Source organism: Adiantum capillus-veneris, chromosome 10, assembly GCF_014529385.1.
Source record: "Adiantum capillus-veneris isolate H3 chromosome 10, ASM1452938v2, whole genome shotgun sequence".
NCBI lineage: Eukaryota > Viridiplantae > Streptophyta > Polypodiopsida > Polypodiales > Pteridaceae > Adiantum > Adiantum capillus-veneris.
The window spans coordinates 135569354-135593478 of NC_140940.1; the positions used below are offsets into that span (position 1 = coordinate 135569354).

Here is a 24125-nt window from a genome sequence, read left to right on the forward strand (position 1 = left end):
ATACAACTACTGAGCGAGAAGCCCTTGGTATGGTTTTCAGTGCTACAAATTTCAGGCATTACCTGGTGGGAAAGTTGTTCCATTTTTATGTGGACCATCAAGCTCTTCTGTTTTTGATTAATAAAGTCATTATTCAAGGCAGGCTGATACGGTGGATGATGTTCCTAATGGAGTTTGAATTCAGAATTTTCATAAGCCTGGTAAGAATCACTATGGATCTGATTTTCTGTCAAGAAGTACGGAAGGTTATTCAGAATCACCCTTGAGGGATGAACCAGTGGACGTTGACTTATTTCAGCTAGAGGCAGGAGAATCAGTTGATCCTGAATGGTATGATGTTTATCAGTTTCTTTATCAAGGTGCTTTTCCAGAAGATTGGAAGCAGAACCAGAAGAAAGATTTGGTCATAAAAAGCTTGAAATTTACTATCATTGGAGGGTCACTTTATCGATTGGGTGTTGATGGTATACTTCGGCATTGTGTGCCTATGGAAGGAAGAATGCAAGTGATTTTAGAAGCACATAATGGTGAATCTGGTGGAAATTTTTCCAATGAAGTTACCTACAAGAAGATTCTGCAAGTTGATCTGTGGTGGCAAACACTCATTGCTGATGTTAGAAGTTTTTGTAAAACTTGTGACATATGCCAAAGAATGGGTCGACCAACAGATGCAGATATGACTCCTTTGATGCCAGTACAACCACTGGGCGTGTTCATGAAATGGGGATTAGATTTTATGGGACCTTTTAAGAAGGTTACTCCCAGGAAGAACAAGTACATAGTAATGGCTACTTGTTATGTAACTAAGTGGGTTGAAGCTAAGGCTCTTCTTGACAACACGGCCAAGTCAACTGCACGGTTTCTATTTGACACTATTGTTTGTCGATATGGATGTCCAATAGAGATTGTGTCAGACCAAGGAACACATTTTATCAATGACACTATGGAAATTCTATTCGATATGCTTTCAGTCAAGCATCGAAATCTACTCCTTATTATCCCAGATGCAATGGACAGGCTGAAAGTAGCAACAAGACAATCAAGAATATTCTCACTTAGGTGGTGCAAAAGAAACCAGACCAGTGGGATTTGAAACTCCAGACTACTCTATGGGCCTATAGGACAGCTTACAAGGTCACTACTGCGTTGACACCATTCAGAATGGTGTATGGCACTGAAGCTGTGGTTCCTACGGAGTTTGTTATCCCAAGTCTGAGAATGGCTGTGAAGTATGGCTTAGACTTCAACCACAATCTGAAAAGGCGCCTAGATGAACTTATGCAGTTAGATGAACTCAGGCAACGCGCTATGCTGCAACAAGAAATTGTTCAACAACGAAGGAAGCACTGGCGCCAAATTAAGGTTCGGGAATTTCAAAAAGGAGATTTGGTGCTTCTCTATCAGTCTAGACTGGGTCCAAAAAAGCCAAACCTGAAGATTGCCTAGGCAGGACCATTTGAGGTAGATTGGGTCTTCTCCAATGGTACAGTAAGACTGAAAGATTTATCCGGATTATTGTTGCCAGGAGTATATAATGGTGCAAAGATCAAGCTTTACTATTCAGAAGCTAGAGAGTCTGGGCAAGAACAAGGTACTAGGGAATTGGGAACTGCATATCAAGAGATATAAGAATCGGATATTTTTGGGCTTTTTCATGTGCAACCAGTTCTAATTTCAGAACCAGTACCAGTAGAACCAAACCAGACTGATCTTAGAATCAGTACTAGTGTGATCAAACTAGACTGGAAACCAGTCCAGTATAAGTGGGTACACACTTTTTAATTTTTAAGCGCCCAACGATCAGATGGCACGCCAATAGTAATCATTTCAAGGATGGGTCTTGTCCAATGCATGTTTTCCATGACAGCAGCGACGCACACAAGTCTAGGATTGGCGAGTGGTGGAGCTTTTATGGCGCGAACACGTATAACAGTCAGGAGAGTCGGCATTTTTCCTCACAAATCCCCTGCGTGACAATTTCCTCCTGTTATTCATTCGCCATCGCCAGGATTTGAAGTTTCCTCGCTATAGCCACAGACCTTGTCCTCTGAGGAGATAGTCGACTGTCGACTAGCTTTGCCAGCGACACCTGGGTAGGATTGTGAAGCATCAAGTAAGTCTTCTTCTCCTTCGCCTGTTTCATCATCTTCACAGTGTATGGGTAGAAGGAAACGCTCAGACAAGATGCATGAGTCTCTTGAGGAAACCCAAGCCATAGTTACTGCTGCAAAGGCAAGCCTTCCCATCATTCCGTACAATAAGATTCAACGCTATGTATTCACCGACCAAGAAATGGATTTGATACAACTATGGCATCTACGAGTTGTTCTGCAAGGCACAAGAATCGCTTTCGATGCAGAAATCATAAAGCAGGTTCTTGATTCTTTTGATGCTGAAGATGGCAGTGCCATAGTTAATGGTCAAAAGGTGTCGGCTACACCAGAAGATATAGCTTTTGCATTCTGGATGCCCAATGAGCCCAAGCCGTCTATGGAGACCCCACAGCAGATAAGTATAGTCCTAAAGGAGGATGAAGCGGCTAAGCGCAAGTGCAAGGTCAGTGGTCAAGGGATTCCAGTAGCAGGACTGGAAGCCTCTACTGCTTACAGGTTTGTGGCTGAAGCAGTAAGCCTTAAAAATAATCCAACATATGTATCTGAGAAAGTCTCTGCTATGCTATTGGCGAAGACATTGGATGCAAAGGTCTCTATTAACCTTTGTCAACTCTTGTCACACAATGTGCTCCAGCAAACTGCAAAGTTAAAATCCCAGAATGTTTTAAAAGCTTGGTATGTTTGGCAATTCTTGTATTGGGCCACTGCTCCAGAGGTTCATGGACAGGTAAAAAGGGCTTGGAGTGAAAAGCCAGTTTCAGAACCCAAGAATATTGATCTGTCCTCAGATGACGAAGTGACGGACAGTCAGACCACTCCAACTGGTCTGAAAAGGAAAGCCACCGAAGATTAGGCTGGCAATTCGAAGAAGCCAAAGACTACACTGACGAAGAGCAGCGCGTTTCTAAAGCAGATAGAAAGTCAGGTTAAGACTGTGAATACTGAAAAGGCTATAGTGATCCAAACTGAGAAGCAACCTGCTCAGAATACCGTGCTTAACCAGTCAGTAGGACATAGTACAATTGCTACTGACACTGACAAAGATCAGGCGAAAGATTCAGCTTCATAGAAAGTAGCCGAATAGTCGGCTATGGACAAAGGCAAAGGACAAGTGGACAAAGGCAAAGGACCAGCTTCTTCAACTTCACCGGGTGGTGTTTCTATTCCAAATAATGAACAAACTTTGCACCTGGTAAAGAAGGACAGGTTGCAGCAGATGCAGACCCATCCACTGAAAGGCCGTCTTCTTCTACATCAAGCTAATTATGCAACCCTACCCTATATGGCTCCAATGCAATATATGAGCCTACTGATTCCGACCCAGATACAGTAAAGGACGGATGTTCAGTCCTCATCTAGTCTTCTTGGAATACTATTGTCAACTGTATGGGACAAATGATGGATGTTGTAGGGTCAGAAGATGAACTGAAAAAGGCTAAAGCTGACTTGAAGGAAGCTGAAGACCAGATTCAGAAGCTCAAGAAAGCACGAGATGATTAGAAAGGCGTCCCTCATTGACAGATACATTTATAATAGCCTTTCTGAAATTTTAAATCCAGCAGGCAATGTTTTCTTTGATCTGGAAAATTTGAAGTCTTTAATGGAGAGTATGCAGAGTGATTTGCAGGACAAAGCGGCTGAGTATAATAATGCTCTGATGAATCAAGAAATACTGGATTATATTGAGCAGTAGAATTCTCTGAATGAAGCAGAAGAAGATAAGGAAGAAGAAGATAAGGACGAAGGAGCTGATAAGGAGGGGGATGACCAAGAAGAAGGGCATACTAAGGATGATGATGATGCCCCACCTCCATCTCCACCTCCAGGACCTGGTACTGGTGGCACTGGGCCAGCTGAAGGAGGTCAGTCACAGCCAGACTAGCAAGGCCAAAATGAGGGCCAACAGGAAGGCCAGAATGAAGGGAACCAGTCGAGTAATCAACAGTTAGAAGAACAACATCCCAGTCATACTGGGAATCAGCCAACAAATCAGTCCCAGCTCAGTAGGGAGGTTAAAGTGAAAAGAAAAGTTAGAGATGAGGGACCAGTGGCTGATCAACAACATTCCTTACAACTTATCACCTTGAATAGGCAGCTGAGACATCAACAGGATTCCATAACCAGACAATATCTAGAGGATGATGATCTCTTGTCTGATCTGGAACGGTTTCAGAGGCTGTATGTTGGGGCCAGGGAAATGGTGGAGCATTGGAAATCAGTGGCTTTTCATGATCAAGAAGCTTGCCGTTTACCTGCGCATCCTAGCACAGTCCAGCCGCTGGAAAGGGTTCTTGAATGGATAATCACTGTTGAAGAGAGAGTGACCAACCCACATTTGCAAAGACAGTCTACTGCAGATTGTCGCTCTCTCACCCTTGAATTAGAACTTCTATTGGGAAACAAAACAACTTACAAATGTATGAAGGATGTTAGGGAACAATTAAAGGAGGTTTTGGTGCAGATGCAAATTGCCAGAGGAGTCTTGGATTAGAGAGTAAGGGCCATTCTTGAGGATCAGACAGCCACTAGTAAAGGACCTCAGACTAGAATGCCAGTCGGAGCACAGGCAACTGCTCTTCGCAAATTGTTTGTTAGTGAGAATCACCAAAAAGATGATGCAGCAAGAGAACCAAGCTATTCTCAATTTTTTAGAATTCGTGTGCCTGATTCTCTAGTTCTCTTGTATGCCTTTCCAACAAGAGAGACGGAGCTGCCAAGATTTTTTCCAGCACTTTATCCTCAACATCCAGAACCAGTTGATAACCTTACATACTTCAAGATTATTGATGAGCTTCAGGACTGGTAAGAGCGATCGACTGTGGAATGGAAAACTTGGCAAACGCTGTTCAATGATGCTCTCCAACTCAATGATATTCATGCATTGAAAGAGAAGATGCATAGGATCCGGATGTGTATGGGTCAGTGGAAGATTCAAATCAAGGGCCTGACCAGGATCACTAATCAGCTGCTGCAACTTACTGTCGAATCTTCTAAATTTCCTAAAAAGGACATTGCAGCTAAGGCGGGCTTAGCATCACAGTATAGGGAGATGGCTTAGATTCTTTTCGAAGCTCGGGTCAAAACTAATCAGCCTCTTCCAGAAGGATGGATCCATACTGCTTCACATTGTCACAAGCTGGCCAGAACCAGGATCACCAAAGGCAGACACACACTCTATGATCCTGATACCAAAACCTATCATTCCCTCACGCCTTATGAAGTAGAGATGACCACAGAAAGGCGAGATCAGCTTGAGCATGAGGCCATTTACCGACTCATTCAGAAGGAGAATGCTGGTACTGGGACTTCTCAGACGCCATCCAGGTCAAAGGGCAAACGGAAGATGGTTCAATGGAAGGATACTGGGTAGTTCAATCTCAGAATTCAGTGGCGACTTTTCTTCCTGAGCTGGGTAGACGATGAGAGCTCTACCTTGGCCTTTTCAACTGCCTCTCGCAATCTTTGTATGGCCACTCTATCATTGGTCAAGTCCAATCCCCAACATCAGAACCAGACGGTGGATTTTTCAGTTTCAAATCAGAATCAGACAGGGGAATTTTTCAAAAATTTTGGAATCTTGCCAAAATTCAAGAAAGACGGGAAGGATGTAGATAGCTGAGACCGCTTCACTAAGTGGGAACGTTCTCTTATGAGACGGACAGCGAATTGGTTAGTAATTACTACGGTAATTACTATGGTAAGCCCAAGGTGTATAAATAGGGCCCATTACATTGTAATCGGGTTAGTATTTCAGCAGCATTTGTACTTGAGTTGTCAATCATTGGCAGTTGTTGTCGGCTGTATTATCTTTGTAAATCATATCATACTCACTGTAATCTTTTATTTGTAATTCCAATCACGACAAATATTCCAGTTACACTTACTCTGTGTCCAGTACTCTAAATCCGAATCTGCATATTATTCTCAGTACATAGTCTAATTCTCATTCCAGTAGATAAATTCCAGTTCAGTTTTTGATTCTCTGTCCAGTCGACTGTCTAAACTAACACATCATTAGTAGCCGAAAACTTCTAACACTGGAATCAGCTATCTCAAGAGATCAGCTCCAATTCCAAAGAGAGAGATTGGGGATTGTGCAAGGGAGGGAGGGAGGGGAGAGAAAGAATGGATAAGAGAAGAAGTAATTGAGAAGAAGATATGGAGGTAAGGTGAGGGAGAGAACATGAGAGATAAGTAGTAAATGCAGGTTAAGGAGGTGAGATCAAAGGAGAGAGCGAGCGAGCGAGCGAGAGAGAGAGAGAGAGAGAGAGAGAGAGAGAGAGAGAGAGAGAGAGAGAGAGAGAGAGAGAGAGAGAGAGAGAGAGAGAGAGAGAGAGAGAGAGAGAGAGAGAGAGAGAGAGAGAGAGAATGGGTGAAAGGGAGGGAAGAAGTTAGCGAGAAAGAGATGTGGAGGCAGGGGAGGGTAGGAGAGTAGCGGGCAACAAGTAGGGAGGATAAGAGGGGTTAGGTGGAGGTGTTGGAGGAGGAGCATAGCAAAGGAGGAGAGGGTGGAAGACAAGAGTGGGTGGCATTGGTCTTCGAAGAAGTAGAAATAGTGGTGCATCGGTCACCCAAAAAAAAGAATAAAAAAGCTCCCTTCATATCCTAACTCAACTTATACACTTATTTAGACTTTTGAATAACCCCCCTCCCTTGCAATTATGTGGTATGGTAAGTTTTCCATGGTCGATCCCCTGGGACATAAAGTCACCTCTACAGTGTTATCATCGCATACACTTGACACTACCCTAGGGTTTTGACATCTATTGCTATGTTTTTTATGTGGTTGCAACATGATCCCTTTTCTTGTTCTTTAGATTTTGCATCATCTACTCCTAAGTTTCACCCCTCTCTGTCTCAGATTGCTCTACTAATCCAATGATTTTTCACATGAGCATCTATAAATAAGCTAGTAATTGTAGCCTTCCTAAACATTTTTTAGATTTAATCGTTATCATAACCTAGTGCTAATATTTTTGGACCCTCGTTTTCCTACACGCTACTTGTAGTTTTTGATACTATCATAGAAAGCTTCCTATTGGCTTGCTTCTTCCTTAGGCAAATTCCTCGTCTTGGAGTTGGCATGCTTTTTTGTTGCTGGTTCAACCTCTTCTTGGCATTTATGTTCTTCCCATTCCTACAGTCTTCACTTTGTGGCCTCGTCATTGCCTCTGAAGCCTTCTCCTTTGCAATATCTTGCTAGATCTCCCTCTTCTTGTCTATTCCCTCACTTCAAGCATGTATCAAGTGCTTTGCCATCATCATTATTTTTACTATCACACAATTATTAGCTACAATAATAGCCCCCATTTTGCCTCATTTTGATGTGAATAGCGAGGAGACCTTACTTCATCAACAAATTTTCAACATTTTTCAGTTGATTTAATGTTAGTTTCCCTCTTTTACATTGGTTTTGGTGCTTCCTTGAGCATGGATTTCATATCTTCTTTGGCCCTTACTTCTATAATGTGAGACACAAGATTTTTGGACTCTGGTCCATGCATAATCTTTGGATCTCCCTTGGTGTTATTGATCCTCCCTCAACAAGGCTCCTTTACCTTGAGAAGATGTAGGGTATGGTGTTGTTCTAGGCACTTATCTTGTGGATGTGGCTCTATGTGTCTACCACTACTACTACATTTGCCTCAATGATTCTTGCTTCCTCTTCCTTGATTGCTACCTCTCCACATGGGATTGCCTTGTCCGACTCCTTGATTGGTATTTTGTACAATGGAGTCGTTCCTACTCTTGGCACATCAACATCTTCTTTTGGACATGGTCCACTTGATGTGAGTAGCCTTTGGCATGTGGATGCATGGTTGGTATTCTGCTACATATTGCTTTGTAATGGCTCTCTATTCTTGCCTCTCTTTTGTAGACCTTATGTTTTTCTTCAGATTGGGCTCATGGATCCTACCTCTACCGTTTGGATGTACCTATGCAAACTTGATTTGGTGAAGACCTCAGGGAAAATTCTTGCTTTGGTGATGGAGTCTCTCTTCATCTTGGTGGAGCTATTCGATCCTACTAATCTTAGCTCGATTTCTATAGGAATGTTCTATGGTTGGCCACTCCATTAGCTTGCTTGTGTAGATTGATTGGTGTCATCTCAACCTTGGTCATCATCATATTGGTGCTATATAGATTGTTGTTTTGATGTTCCTACTTTGGGGGGTTCCCATGTTGCCTCGTCTCATGTTGCTACATAGTGCTTCCCTATTTCAATGTTATGATGACTAATGAGCTCTTGAATGCTCACTTAGCTCACTTCCTATATAACTCTGTAGTGACTTGTTACATAGTTGGCCACTCCATTAGCTTCCTTGGGCAACTTGACTAGTGTTATTTGAACCTTGGTCATCGTCACATTGGTGCCATATAGGTTTACATTTTGTGGGGTTGGCACTCATTCCTTTTGGATTTTTTTCCTCCAGATTTTTCACGTGTATTGCATTTTTCTTAGTAGCTTCTATACATTCATTGTTGAGGGGGGTGTTAGAGCATTATGCTTACATTTTAGATGATTTCCCTCTTGCTTATCAGCTTCTCATCAACGTGCATTGGCCCTTGGTTATGGGTTGGCCACATGGGTTTCACAACATTTGGGGTTTGCATCAAGGCTTTACCCATCTCATGCTTGTTTTGGCCATTTGTCATTGTTAAGGATGAGGGTATTATCTTTTAGTTATGGTATTTTGATAGATATGTTATGTGTTTGCCGAACCTTACCCTGGATCTCTGCATATGTTGCCTAGGGGACTCTTTGTCCTTTGTATCAGTTGAAGAGTTTTTAATCTAAATTTAGTGGGCTTGCTTTACTTTCATCATCTCTCTTTCTCTCTCTCTCTCTCTCTCTCTCTCTCTCTCTCTCTCTCTCTCTCTCTTGCCATTGCCTCTATCCTTTTGTTGGACACTTCGACACTCTGCACATGAGCAAGTTTTTGTAGGTGCTCGAGCTACTTGCTCTTCCTTCAAGTTTGTTCTCCTCGATCAAATTCTCACAAAATCTAGACACAAGCACTCTAGCTACTTGATTTTCCTTCTAGGGTGATCTCCTTGATCAAATTCTCACAAGACATAGACTCAAGCGGTAATGGTTGTGCTGCCCTCATTACTAAAGGTCGATTCTTTAGTTGCTCCTTGAGGGTATACTCACCTATCTTTGATTGCTTTATGATCCGTCAAACTTGCTTACTTTTATAATCTTTAATATTATTGGCAATAGATTCTACACAAGGAGCCATATATTGAAAGTGGATACATGTCGTGTCATTTGTTGGTGTATTACATTTTGCACTGTGACTAGGGTAAAGGGGCCAACTTAAGGCCACCCAAGAGGAAACACACACTTCGGAAAGCACGCTAAACAGAATCGAATGCTTAGACGTTCAAAATGAAGATCGAGATAGGAATCAAGTTGCATTTATACAGGCGAAGAACACTCGCACAACATTTTTTATGTGTATAAAAAATGAGTGTAAATAGAAAACCAGAACGGGGGGGCATTTAGAGCCATTGTGCCAACAAGGCTTGAACCCAAGATCTAATGGCCACGATTGCAAGTTGGCTACATTGTCCACCCCAACTCTCACTCATTTGTGTCTCACAATGGGTCCGAAAGTGCACAAAAAAACTGGCCCCGGCAGTCCTCCTAAAGGGGGGTGGTTTTTTATTGGCCCCTTTACCCTACAATGTTTGCTTCTTCTTCTTACCTTACAAATGTAGGGTTCTTAGTCTACCTTGCCTTTACGTGGAGTCAAAACATCAAACAATGTCAGTGACTTGTCAAAAGGAGGCACTTCACATGCTACTTAAGGAGCCAGAGTGCTATTATAACTTAGGGCTAGAACTTTTCATTTTGCTAGGATAGCTCCTTTAGTGCAACTTGAGGTTTGTTAACCATAATGGCTACATGTGCACATACTAGTCATTTCTCAGTCCACGTGACTACACCAAGTCCATCCTCACTGGGTTTTTGGATATATGGCTTATCAACAATGGGTGTTGTGATATGAGTGATGGCTGATACTACTGGTTGGTGCATGTGCAAAGTGCTGAGATCATGTAGCTCGACTATTAACATAGCATTCATTCCTATTAGTAGCTTGTTGCCATTGGGAGGTGGCTGGTGGAATTGCCTTGCTATTGTAGCTTGTCAGGATGCCTTGTACTCTTGCAACAATGGGCAGTCATTTCCTAATGTCTGCTTGAAGAAATCAATTGAACGTAGCTTAATCTAACATTTTGGTAGAGCTACCATGAGCCACCTCAATTTAGCATGAATTTGAAAAGATTCTTGGTTGTATAGATTATCACATACCAAGCCTAAGGTGTATTGGTATCCGACTTGACACTAAATTGTTTGGATTAGCAGAATATCACGTAGGGAAAATTTGATCATTTGGCTATTTCAAAAAAACCATTGGTCAAATGATTAGCCCAAAATTTCCAAATCTTTGTGGGTTTAAAAGATAAAAATACAGTGTAAGGTGCCATTTTTTGTCAAACCTTGAAAAAGCCTCGCTCCAAATCCTCTATGCTCATAGGTTTTGCCAACCCATCTCCGCTTAGAAATGCTTGAAGGGGTCTTATTTTTACTGTGAATAGGAAGTTGTAGTTAATTATTTGGTGGACAAATGGGAGGAGCTTTACTTTGGAATGCCACTGAGCTATTACTAAGAGAGGGTTTTGATTGCGTCCACTCACCCACACCCACATGTCTCAGAAGTTGAACCATAGTGGGTGCGCTTCAAGACCCTCACCTTTACCACTAGGCCAACTCCCACTAATAAAAAGAGAGGGTTTTGATTGACCAAATATTTCCTTCTAAGGTTGGAGGAGAGGAATCGGAAACACTATTCAAGTTAAACACACAATTTTAGTTCGGTTTGGATGCATATCCTGACACATGCACAAACGCCTCCTATGCCCAACCTTCTCCGTCACAGTCGGGGGCATGGGGGCTGGCAATCACAACCATCCATCTAGTGTCGATTACTGTGCAGAATATGGCCTTGCAATAATTGGATTGCTGACAACTCAGCACAGAGAATGTCAGACCTCACGCAAACAGTCTGCAGGCTAATAGGGTGCCACCAAGTCAGCACAAGGAATCTGAAATACACGCTGCATTAAACACGTCAGCAGAAGGAATTAAATTTTGAGCTCAGTACACTTCGTAAACTGCTGGGTATGGTCGCTGGCCCCCGACTGTGACGGCCAGGAAAGGACTGTTAGTGTCCTTTCCCGCATAAAACATGCTCCCGCCATGGCTTCCATCTCCCCGCCGGTCACCATGCGGTCGCATGTTTTATGGGGAAAGGACACTAACAATCCTTTCCCTACACCTTGAAGCAACAAATGAATATGAAAAATGTGTTTTTCTTATGTGTACCATTTCACCTTTGATCGAAAAAAAAAAAGAATTGAGATGCTGCATGCTAGACCAACGGTTTCAGTAGCATTGACAATGTTCGGGGAAGGTTTGCCTTACTTAGCCTTGAGCCGGTTGAAAATGGAGATTAGTCCCTTGCAAACCATGGGAAAGGGCAGTAAAACCGGTAAAATACAGGAAAAATAGTCCAAAAATATTGCAAGTTGAGAAAGATCTACTAGGATTCCGGTCTCCATTTTTACAAGGGGGAAACCGAGCCGTTTAGGGAAAACACTTTCCCAAACACTGAGTAGGCAGCCGAAACGACTTTTTCAAAAACCATTAATTAATTAGTTTTGGGGGGGGGGGGGGGGGGGAGTAGGTATGTGCCTACGTTTTCAAGAAAGAAATTGGATGAGCATCTAACAAGATGCTCTGCATCTAACAAGATGCTCTATAAAAAGAGAAGGGTGCAAGACGATGAAGGAAAAGCGAGGGCAAGCTGACGATTTGGGGGTTAGTTGATTGCATATGAGGAGACGTTCTGCTTCGTCACCAAGCCAGGGTTGCATAGCAGAGGCCCGTGCCTGGTTGGTTTAGGAAACAAAACCCAAGGCACGAATCTAAAAAGGTACACCATCGTAACCCTGGTACGGAATCCCTGGGGATTCCTCCTAATGTAAATGGAAACCTGTAATTGCAAAAAAAAAAAGAAAAGAAAGTCAGTGGATCCGCTTAGCGTTGGCTCAATTGATAAAGTCCTCAACATGACGGTCCAAACTAGAGTGGATTTTGGACGGGCACCCTTGCCTTTCAAATCACTAGGATTTTATGTTTTTCATGGTATATTTTGCAGGGTAGCTGACGTTTCACCTGTAGAAACGGGCTAAATATCCAAAAATGGGTAAAATGCCCGGCAAAAAGCATTACCGAGTTTGCTTGATTATTGCACAAAGCCTAATATTGGAATACACCAAGAGAGTCAATTGCTTAGGGCATTGGCTTTCCAAAGGTGATGTCGTGTTGAGAGGTGGGTGTTGTGCCACCGAATTTACGTATATGCTTGAATATACTAAACTGTCGCAAGTGCCATAGGACGCCCTTGTGCTACTAACCGTTGATCGCATCCGACATGCCCTTGTGATTTTTTTTTTGGGTTTTTTTTTGGTGGGACGGGGGGCTATTCAAACAAAAATAACAAAATAATATATTGAAGAAAAAGTAAACATCAGGTATGGAAAGCAAACGTTTAATTTTCCTTCTTCTAAAACAATAATTCCATCCAAAATATAGCTCTATATCAGCATGCCAGAAATTTGCACGTTTCCTTGTTCTTATTTACTAGTTAATGAGCCAAACAAGTCTAGCATAAGCAATTGCTCTAAGAAGCAATTGAGAACCTTCCCTCTTAGAATCACATATACTCGAAAGAAGCCTTTGTGTGTTCGAAAGAAACTAGGAGGTTGGTCGGATCACCTCTGATGTATTTTTTCTCGGATAACCCTCTGCAAAGGATATGCTAGGGCTCTTTGTAACTTTTTAGTTTTTATGCAATTCAAGCTGAACTGAGCACTTTATATATTTTAAAAAAAACTTGGTGACAACCTTGAAGAAATAGTATAGGAAAGCAACAGTGAATGGATTGTCTTAAAAACAAGGTATGTACATGCTCTGCTGTGCTTGAGGCTTACTGTACATTCATTTATGAGATAACATACCTCTTGCACTCACAATTGTGAGTATGGCAAACAAAAAAAAGCACTCTCTCTACAAAACGTGACACTCTCAATGAATGCGTATCCAAAAACCATCACTAGGGATTGTAGAGTGGACCACAAAGAGAAGGTAATAGCCAGGTGGGGCAATGATCGGTGTAGGTGGAGCTTCTATTAGTAGTTGATACTTTGTTTTTGATATCTTCTTGAACTCATTGTATCTTAGTCTTATCATCCTTTGATTCATCGAGTATGAATGTGTCGCGAACGGTGCACTGAGCATGTTTACCTGTAAGGCACCTGCATCTACAAATGTGTCCACATCAAAGTGCAATGTAAACTTTGACCCATACTTGATCAGCCCTTTTGTTGCCATTAAGAAGCTTATTTGTGGACGATAAGGTCCATATAAAGGGTCTAGGTATGGTGGACTAAATGCCTCCATGCCGGTTTGAGTAGGAAAGTAAGGGTCGGTGAAGTCATAATTGATGTGAGTATTGCCTCCAGCCACAAGTATTTTCCCATTAGGGAGTAGAATTGCACTTGAATGGTAGAGTCTGGGTGTTGTAGAAGGTTTTAAAACATGAAACTGGTTTTGGTAAGGGGAATATAAGACGGGTGAGAGGGCTGGGTCTCTTGCAGCACCCCAACCTGCTGATCCCCTTTGAGCCCCATTTATAATCAACACATCACTAGTAGGCAATAGAAGCATGTCCCCCATAACCCTTGCAGAGGGCATGACTTGCATAACCCACTTAGGATTGTCTTCAGTGATCCTCAACCTTCCACAGCTCTTAGAAGCTTCTAAAAAATTATCATTGTTTGCTTCAATGTTGGACATGGGTGATGCCCCTCCGCATATCAAGATGTCTACAAATTGAAAATTATGTGATGCAAATATGGGTAGCATCACTGAAGAGCCGGTGCTTGGATAATTATGAGCCTCCCCTCCTGGCATGTCTGGGAATGTCCTTACCACAATATTTTTATGGTAATCTAACAAAATGGACTTTGAATTAGCAAAAATAAAGAGATTTCCATCTGTCGAGAGGTGAAGAAAGGGGTAGAGATTGTTCTCTACTCTATCAGAAGTGTCAGCCAATAACTCTAAAGGATGAATTGTTGGTTGATTTGAGCCAGTTAATTTTGGAAAAAACTCATAGTTGAATTGTCTTCGACCCCCTACAATAATAAATCTATTATCTGGTAGGATCTGATTGGAGGCATACCATCTGCTAACAACGAGTTGATTAGGAGCTTCTTGCCAATCACATGAACCCTTTTTGTTTGCACAACCATTGATAAACCGTCTGACAACTAGAGAACCATCATTGTAGCCCCCCGTTTGAATAAGGTCTCCATTAGCATTTAGCCCTCCCGAGGAGCACCAAGTATCAGTGAGGAGGGTAAGGGGTCGTACCCTATTAGAAGCTATATCATACTCAATTGAGTGAGCCCAACAATCTCTTTTGAGAGCCAATTCATTTGGATCTTCTCTACAAGCGCCGCCTGCCAAGCTTATATTAGAAGGACCAAAATCGGTCCTATCGAAAATGATCACCTTGTTGCTCGGCAACAAAATCATGTGCATTGCCGATACACCTGCATCTTTCACTAGTAGCTCCCATCTACCCGAGGAGGTCAGGTGTGATAGCACTAATTGATAGAAAGTTGTAATTAAGGTAAACATGACAATACATGGGTATAAAGATCCAAGCTTTAATTGGGGGGCCATACTGATAACAGTCAATGAGAAGATAAGTAAGCATAAGAATGTTTAGAGCAAAGTTGTTGGAGCAAAATGCTAGGGTGATTGGTGTCTTTTAGAGTGAAGCTAAGAGAGCTTGTGAGATGTTGGATCAATAAGCCAAAGATTATGGGCATATTAATTAAAAAGCTTTAAACCTTCCATAGGCCAATTAATGATGCTTCATATAATTGTAATATAATTGAGTAATAGAGGCTTTAAGAGACTAATAAGGTCTAAGGTTATCAATGCCTTAAATCGGGAAAAAAGTTAAGGGTGTAAGATTGTAAGAGTAAGCTCCAAGATCTAAGTCCACAAGGTATGCCCATATATAGCATCAAGGAGAAAGCTTTGCATTCCTTTGAAGAAAGCTTTGGATCTTTGCCTTAAGTCACAATTTTTACACACATTCAAGGTTAGGACTACATTCCTATTGATTAATCAAAAGGAATCTTGAGAAAACTTGAAGCCTTTCGAAAGTTTCTTAAAAGAGACACGTTTGAAAATCCCCAACGCCTTTCTCATACTCTCGATTGATTGAGGAGTCGGAAAAGAACATTCCTTTCTTCTTGGAAATTCTCAAAGGAAAGAAGGAAAGAGATGCTTGAGAATTGGTAACGGCATAGGAACTATCCCAAGAGACCTAAAGGATGTGTTGGTGACCCTAAGATATAGTGTGCATGTGCGTGCATCCACCACTCACGTACGTGTGTGTGTGTGTGTGTGAGAGTGAGAGAGAGAGAGAGAGAGAGAGTGAGAGAAGAGAGAGAGAGAGAGAGAGAGAGAGAGAGGGGTAAAACAATGCTTTTCTAAAACTTGGAAGCATGAAATATTTTTTTCTTTTTGCAAAACTCACAATTGGGAGTGACTCTATTAAAACTAGTGTGACTGGCGGCCTTCGGCGGCCTCTCCTTTCTTTCTCTCGTGGACGCTAAGTCCACTGTCTCATCGGAGGAGCAGGGCACATAGGCCGGATGAAGGAGCACACGCCATGTGGCAGGGGGGAGGGGGATCCCTCCCCCTTTTATAATAGTATAGATGTCACCAAGAAAAATACAAATCAGTCTCAAGCTCATCCGAGCCTTGCGGGGTGGATGGTTACAACATAAGTACCGAGTAACGTACTATTACCAAACCTTTAGATAGCAAGGCTCGGCCGGATGACGAGGGTCACCCTAAGACAATCATTCGAGTTTTACCTTTTACCTATCACATATATGTTCTCCTTACTTTCTTGTACAATCGCTAAGAAGCTAGCCTCAGAGAGACAGTTCCTGGCCTTCTAGATATTACTGAAGAAACAATATCTGACAATTTGAGTACAGAATAGAAGTGCAGGACTTCGAAACTATTTCCCACCAAAGGCACAGATCCTTCTTGAAAAACCCAATCTTCCACGTTCTTTGTATCCATTTGCACACCTTCCTTGCCAGGCCTCTAATAGCCAAGCATTCCATGAAAAGATGGGCAAGGTGTTCGCTTGCCAATCTGCACCCTGAACAACTATCGGGCCCCGATACCACGCGCCTGAATCTTGGCATTTGTTGACAAAGCCTCCCACAACACCTTCGCCAGAAATACCTTCATAAAATGGGGCCACTTTGGATTCCAAATGTTCTTCATAACCTAGACCCATCAAGTTTCTGACCATTGTTTCTTCCACTATTTGTTCAAAGGAGAAGCATGATTTTTATTTTTTTTTGGGGGGCAAAACTCACAATTGTGAGTGATTGTATTAGAAAGAGAACATAGAAGCATGAAATCTTACAAACAAATTGATCACTCTTGAAAGAATCTATACTAATAGATAATGGGGGAGGGGATTCCGGCCCCTTCCCCGCCACGTGGCACAATATGCTTGATCCGGCCACTCCAAGCGCACGGACGGGCGAGACAGTGAGGGTGTTTTCGGTAGCTCGGCTAACACGACATGTGACGAGAGAGAGAGAGAGAGAGAGAGAGAGAGAGAGAGAGAGAGAGAGAGAAGGGGAGGAGGTCAAATCAAATCAAATCGTTCCTCACACAGTCCCAGACAGGCCTGGGTATTGCTAAAGCCTTGTGCGTTGACTCTTGAGTACTCACCAGTGCTCGAAACACTCTCTGGCTCGAGGCACCAGATCAGACGATAGCTGCGGCGGTGGCCTAAGCAGGGTCTCTTCTTTCTCTTCTCTCTCTCTCTCTCTCTCTCTCTCTCTCAACCTTAGCGGAGGTGGCCTGGACAAGATAGGCGCAGGTTGCTCGCAACGGCGTGGTTATGAGATTAAACATCTTCAGAGATTAAAAAAAAATATAACTTTCCATAAGAAGGCTGATCGTCGATTCGTCTATCAGTAGGTACAAGATAGAATTTACTTTTGGTTATGTAGGCTTTGAGATGAATTGCGTTATTATTTTTCGACATGGCTGCCTTTTGTTTTGAGATAATTTGTGGCACAATACATGCTAAGCACTCAGAAACGCATCTTAATTGTCACAAAAGAATAAAGATTAAAAAATCTTTAACAATCCAACCAAAATAGATACTAGCATGGCTTCTCGGAGCTAGCACATATGGAGATGAGTGTGAATGCAGAGCAATAGCAAGCCTGAAGACTTTGAGACACTGCCTTGAAATGGTGGTGCGCCTTGGAGTGCAGGATCTGAGTGAGGACATGATGCAAATAAGCAGGGCACTGGATGTGCATGAGTGTCGATAAGGCCGATGCTTCTCTATGGGAAGAAGGATCATCCTGTGGCTGCACCAGTACAGAAAACAATTACAATGCGTTTCGAAGTCGCCACATTGGATGGAGAGAGAGAGAGAGAGAGAGAGAGAGAGCCTTACCTAATTTGTGTCCAGATCCGAAGAGCACGAGGAGATGGAGGACTAGGAAGATTGCTAGCTCTGGTTCTTGCGTGAGTATTGTAGCAACGTCAACAGCTGCTCTCTACTAACGACTAGCCTAATCATCACATGCAGCGGCTGCTGCCCCAAAAGACCACCCAACCCCTGATCAAGTTCTGCACGGCTCGGATTAATTTCAATCAAGTAGATAATGAGATTCATGTGCACCTTTCAGACATTCCGGGTGGTCCTGATGCCTTTGAACTTCCTGCTAAGTTTTGTTGGAGCTAACTCTACAAATGCAGTGGATAACCAGGTCGTGCTTCAGAATTGGAAGGAATGTGCTAGAGCTTTATAATATAGTTGTAAAAGTGTATTGATTGAAGCTGAGGAGCTTGGAATTGTAAACATGTGCATAGATGCTGTAGTCATGAAGGCCTGCACTGACCCTAACCTGCTTGCATGGCCAATGCCCAACAACTCGATGCAGAGTCCAGGAGGAAGCTTTTTATGGAATGGGATCAGCACAGGGCAAGGGCGAAGAAGCCTCGCATGGATTGGTGGTATGAAGCCATTGCGATGTTAAGCCTTCCTCTTTATAAGAGGGTGAATATGGCAACGGAAAGCCAAGCCTTAAGTCTGAGAGTGTAGCTGGGGCGCTCATGCATTTTGCTAGAAGCTAAAGACTGCACACTGCCACATAATGTGTGTGTGTGTGTGTGTGTGTGTGTGTGTGTGTGTGTGTGTGTGTGTGAGAGAGAGAGAGAGAGAGAGAGAGAGAGAGAGAGAGAGAGAGTATATTGTCTGAGTTTGCAAAACCTACAAAATAATTTTTCCAAACCTACAAAATTCCTTTCCTTGAATTTGCCAAGAGAAAATTTTTAAAATTAGGTTACTTTTTTGGGTTTTTACACTATTTTTCTCTATTTTGGGGTAGAATTTCTCCTTTTCCCCTTGCGCTCCAACCGGCATTTTGGAAATTGAAAATGGCACTATATAAAGCTGAGACAGATTTTTCTCGAACATTGCTCGGCAGACGCCTGAAATAGCAAGCAAACTCCTCGGAAGTTGACGGACGGACACCGCACGTCCTGCAGTTGTGGGGTTGATAAACAAGCCTTGCGCTCACAAGTTATCAGTCAAGTTATCAGTCTCACGACTCAGAAGTCGAGAGAGGTGTGCAGTAGCCCGCAAACCGAGGGAAGAGGAGAACGATGAGAGAGAGAGAGAGAGAGAGAGAGAGAGAGAGAGAGAGAGAGAGAGAGAGAGAGAGAGAGAGAGAGAGAGAGAGAGGAGAGAGAGAGAGAGAGACTGATGATCTAGCAATTTATAAATTAAATTGGAGGCTCTTGTCATTCCATTGCTCCCCAAGTGACTCTCTCTCTCTCTCTTCTCTCTCTCTCTCTCTCTCTCTCTCTAGCGATGATGAGGCTTCAGACAATTCGCTAGGTGCTCTGCAACAAACAATCAATTTTTGTATCCATGTCCTCTCTCTCTCTCTCTCTCTCTCTCTCTCTCTCTCTCAACACACACACACACACACACACACACACACACACACACCACACACACACACACACACACACACACACAACAAGGGGCCGGCCAGATATCTAACACGACAGGAGTAGCTGCAGTCTGTTGCACAGAGGATTTTGCATTGGCCTCCACCGCTTTCTTTTCAAGGATGCTAGCCACTTGCAACAGGGTAGACTAGCTCAACCACATTTTGCTCTCCTTGCCGTTGCACTACTTATGTTTCAACAACAAGGGGAAACTCACGACTGACTCTCCAGTATTACAACTACTGCAGACCGCTCTCGAGGGATAGACAGAGAGTAATGTCGTCCCTCATGGTCTCTTCATCTTTCATACCATTTCTTACATATGGACCATGTCTACCGCCATATCAACCATGTGATCTATTGTGATGCCCATGGGTTATAAGGGAAAAGTGAGCTTCATGTGATTGATCACTAGAGTGAGCTTCACGTGGCTGCTTCTGTGCATTGCCATGATGGAAGTGGCTGGCCGTAGCTCAAGAGAAGGGGCACCCTTCCTAGTCTGGGTAGTTGGTGTCTATCTGCAATTCGAGAGCCAGGAGCCCCCCTTTCTCCTCTCTTCCTCTCTACCTGATGGCCAAAATTGAGACTCTCATCGCTCCATGTATAGAATAGGCTGCGACCTGCCTCAACGACACTTTGAATTCCTTCCAGGCCCATATGGTAGGCCGAGCCCATTTTGCAGTGGTTTCAAGCCTGAGGGTTTCTTAGGCCTGCATATTTGTGAAGAGAGAGAGGGAGTGCAATATGATGCAAGAGGGAGTCCATGTATACCTGTTACGTCTTCCCCCACTTTTTTGCATCTCTCGCTCTAACTTTGTGTTAAGGCAGTCATATATCGTTAGATACTGCTTGCTGACAAGCACATCCTCAAGGCTATACATCCTTGAGTTGTGTGTACTGATTGCGTGTTCCAGCTAACAAGCAGACCACAAAACCCATACTTTTCCCTTGGGGAGGAGTCGTTGAATTGGAGTGTTCAGATGAGAGAGAGAGAGAGAGAGAGAGAGAGAGAGAGGTCACCTGATTTGTTCAACCCAACAGGCTGTGATGAAGACAATGGCTTTGCATGGGCATTTGTTTGCAATCGTTGGGTCTATCCACACACATTTCAAAGACCTTTCTATTTTGCAGTTCTGTTTTTGCCTCTTCTCTGTTCGATAGATCTTATACAATGTTTGGTACAAAATAAAAATGAAATAAAGTACAAAATTGAAGTCATTATTATCCTCATCATCATCAACATCAATGTCCAAGGATGCTCGACATCGGGTGTTGTCCAAGAAAGTATTGCATCGATCAGTCAAAGAGCAACGTCAATGTCCGCCTTTGTGAAGAAGTCATATTGCTGTCTCCCATGTCGTGCTAGAACAATCTTGAGTCTTGAGCACTCTGCATGAATAGAGAGAGAGAGAGAAGAGAGAGAGAGAGAGATGAGAGAGAGAGAGAAGAGAGAGAGAGAGAGAGAGAGAGAGAGAGAGAGAGAGAGAGAGAGAGAGAGCATTGGTGTGAGCATCAAATCATTGGCTTTGTGTCCCCGTAGAGAGAAAGAGGATTTGCATGTAGGAGCAAGAAGAGAGAGAGAGAGAGAGAGAGAGAGAGAGAGAGAGAGAGAGAGAGAGAGAGAGAGAGAGAGAGAGAGAGAGAGAGAAAGAGAGAGAGAGCCCGAGCCTTACCTAATTTGTGTCCAGATCCGAAGAGCATGAGGAGATGGAGGACTAGGAAGATTGCTAGCTTTGGTTCCTGCGTGAGTATTGTAGCAACGTCAACAGCTGCTCTCTACTAACGACTAGCCTAATCATATTGGTTAGTGTGATCAAGTTCTCCACGGCTCGGATTAATTTCAATCGAGTAGATAATGAGATTCATGTGCACCTTTCAGACATTCCGGGTGGTCCTGATGCCTTTGAACTTCCTGCGAAGTTTTGTTGGAGCTGACTCTACAAATGCAGTGGATAACCAGGTCGTGCTTCAGAATTGGAAGGAATGTGCTAGAGCTTTATAATATAGCTGTGAAAGTGTATTGATTGAAGCTCAGGAGCTTGGAATTGTAAACATGTGCATAGATGCTGTAGTCATGAAGGCCTCCATTGACCCTAACCTGCTTGCATGGCCAATGCCCAACAACTCGATGCAGCGTCTAGGAGGAAGCTTTTTATGGAATGGGATCAGCACAGGGCAAGGGCGAAGAAGCCTCGCATGGATTGGTGGTATGAAGCCATTGCGACGTTAAGCCTTCCTCTTTATAAGAGGGTGAATATAGCAACGGAAAGCCAAGGCCTTAAGTCTGAGAGTGTAGCTGGGGCGCTGATGCATTTTGCTAGAAGCTAAAGACTGCACACTGCCACATAGTGTGTGTGTGTGTGTGTGTGTGTGTGAGTGAGTGAGTGAGAGAGAGAGAGAGAGAGAGAGAGAGAGAGAGAGAGAGAGAGAGAGAGAGAGAGAGAGAGAGAGAGAGAGAGAGAGAGAGAGAGAGAGAGAGAGAGAGAGAGAGATGGGGGGCGGGGGCGGGGGCTTCGAAAGCCCTCAACCATTGTAGATGGGGAGGTGAAAAGAAGTGGGCCTTTTCTTGAATAGAAAGGCCTGAGAGGTTGTGAGAGGTAATTGAGAGCAATGCAGAGTGCACAATACACAAAGCCGTTGGGATAAAAAAAGACAGTGAACATCGAAAAAACACTGGAGGTCGCATGTGGTTACACGTGGTCCCTTAACTTCTTTTGCGGTAGTGGCATCTCTCTCTCTCTCTCTCTTCTCTCTCTCTCTCTCTCTCTCTCTCTCTCTCTCTCTCTCTCTCTCTCTCTCTCTCTCTCGTACTCATTGTCTCGTCGAGCGACCAAAGGTTGGAGGTTTGGTATTCTTTCCTTATCCCTACGTACATCGGGTGTGAAATCTCAATCCTTATTTTGAGCTTTGGGGCTCACCGCAATGCACTCTCTCTCTCCTGTCCTCCATGCTCCTACATGCAAATCCTCTTCCTCTCTACGTGGACACAAAGCCAATGATTTGATGCTCACACCAATGCTCTCTCTCTCTCTCTCTCTCTCTCTCTATTCATTGCAGAGTGCTCAAGACTCAAGACTATTCTAGCACGACATGGGAGACATCCAATATGACTGTTCACAAAGGTAGTGGCATCTCTCTCTCTCTCTCTCTCTAAAACCCGAAAAAGTAACCTAATTTTAAAAATTTCCTCTTGGCAAATTCAAGGAAAGGAATTTTGTAGGTTTGGAAAAATTATTTTTCCCGCTGCCCATGAAGGTAGGAGGCCTGGAGGCTGCGCTGCTATTTGAGGTTGGCAGCCACGCTAAAAGTGTGATCGGCCATGGAAGATGGCAGCCACATCACTGGAAGAGGACCATCCGTGGATGGTGCCTTGACTCCCCACCTGCGCCCACTCTTCAAAGCAGTTTGCAATTTAAAGGTGAGTCTGCTTGTAGATCGAGCCTCGAGGTGAAGCCGGTCCCTTGGAGGAAACCCAGGTGCGCTGGCAGCTCTCATTGTCGCACTGTGCAGCCAGGAGGCGCAGGGCACACTCAGACAATACTCTCTCTCTCTCTCTCTCACACACACACACACACACACACACACACACACACCACTATGTGGCAGTGTGCAGTCTTTAGCTTCTAGCAAAATCCATGAGCGCCCCAGCTACACTCTCAGACTTAAGGCCTTGGCTTTTCGTTGCCATATTAACCCTCTTATAAAGAGGAAGTCTTAACATCGCAATGTCTTCATACCACCAATCCATGCGAGGCTTCTTCGCCCTTGCCCTGTGCTGATCCCATTCCATAAAAAGCTTCCTCCTGGACTCTGCATCGAGTTGTTGGGCATTGGCCATGCAAGCAGGTTAGGGTCAGTGCAGGCCTTCATGACTACAGCATCTATGCACATGTTTAAAATTCCAAGCTCCTCAGCTTCAATCAATACACTTTCACATCTATATTATAAAGCTCTAGTACATTCCTTCCAATTCCGAAGGACGACTTGGTTATCCACTGCATTTGTAGAGTCAGCTCCAACAAAACTTCGCAGGAAGTTCAAAGGCATCAGGACCACCCAGAATGTCTGAAAGGTGCACATGAATCTCATTATCTACTCGATTGAAATTAATCTGAGCTATGCAAAACTTGATCAGGGGTTGGGTGGTCTTTTAGGGCAGCAGCCGCTGCATGTGATGATTAGGCTAGTCGTTAGTAGAGAGCAGCTATTGACGTTGCTACAATACTCACTCAAGAACCAGAGCTAGCAATCTTCGTAGTCCTCTATCTCCTTGTGCTCTTTGGATCTGGACACAAATTAGGTAAGGCTCGGGCTCTCTCTCTCTCTCTCTCTTCTCTCTCTCTCTCTCTCTCTTTGTCTCCATCCAATGTGGCGACTTCGAAACGCGTTGTAATTGTTTTCTGTACTGGTGCAGCCCACAGGATGATCCTTCTTCCCGTAGAGAAGCATCGGCCTTATCGACACTCATGCACATCCAGTGCCCTGCTAATTTGCATGATGTCCTCACTTAGATCCTGCACTCCAAGGTGCACCACCATTTCAAGGCAGTGTCTCAAAGTCTTCAAGCTTGCTATTGCTCTGCATTCACACTCGTCTCCATATGTGCTAGCTCCGAGAAGCCATGCTAGTATCTATTTTGGTTGGATTGTTCAAGATTTTTTAATCTTTATTCTTTTGTGATAATTAAGATGCGTTTCTCATTGCTTAGCATGTATTGTGCCACAAATTATGTCTAAAGATAAGGCAGTCATGTCTAAAAATAATAACGCAATTCATCTCCAAAGCCT

The 24125-nt window shown here is 43.4% G+C and overlaps 4 pseudogenes; 2 read left to right on the forward strand and 2 right to left on the reverse strand.

The window, feature by feature from the left end:
* Positions 1-13109: 13109 nt before the first annotated feature.
* Positions 13110-15247, reverse strand: LOC147449713 (aldehyde oxidase GLOX pseudogene; annotated as a pseudogene).
* Positions 15248-17650: 2403 nt separating this feature from the next.
* On the forward strand, positions 17651-18456 carry LOC147449714 (BTB/POZ domain-containing protein At1g30440-like; annotated as a pseudogene).
* Positions 18457-21037: 2581 nt separating this feature from the next.
* Positions 21038-21666, forward strand: LOC147449715 (BTB/POZ domain-containing protein At1g30440-like; annotated as a pseudogene).
* Positions 21667-22954: 1288 nt separating this feature from the next.
* On the reverse strand, positions 22955-23787 carry LOC147449716 (BTB/POZ domain-containing protein At1g30440-like; annotated as a pseudogene).
* Between the last annotated feature and the right edge of the window lie 338 nt (positions 23788-24125).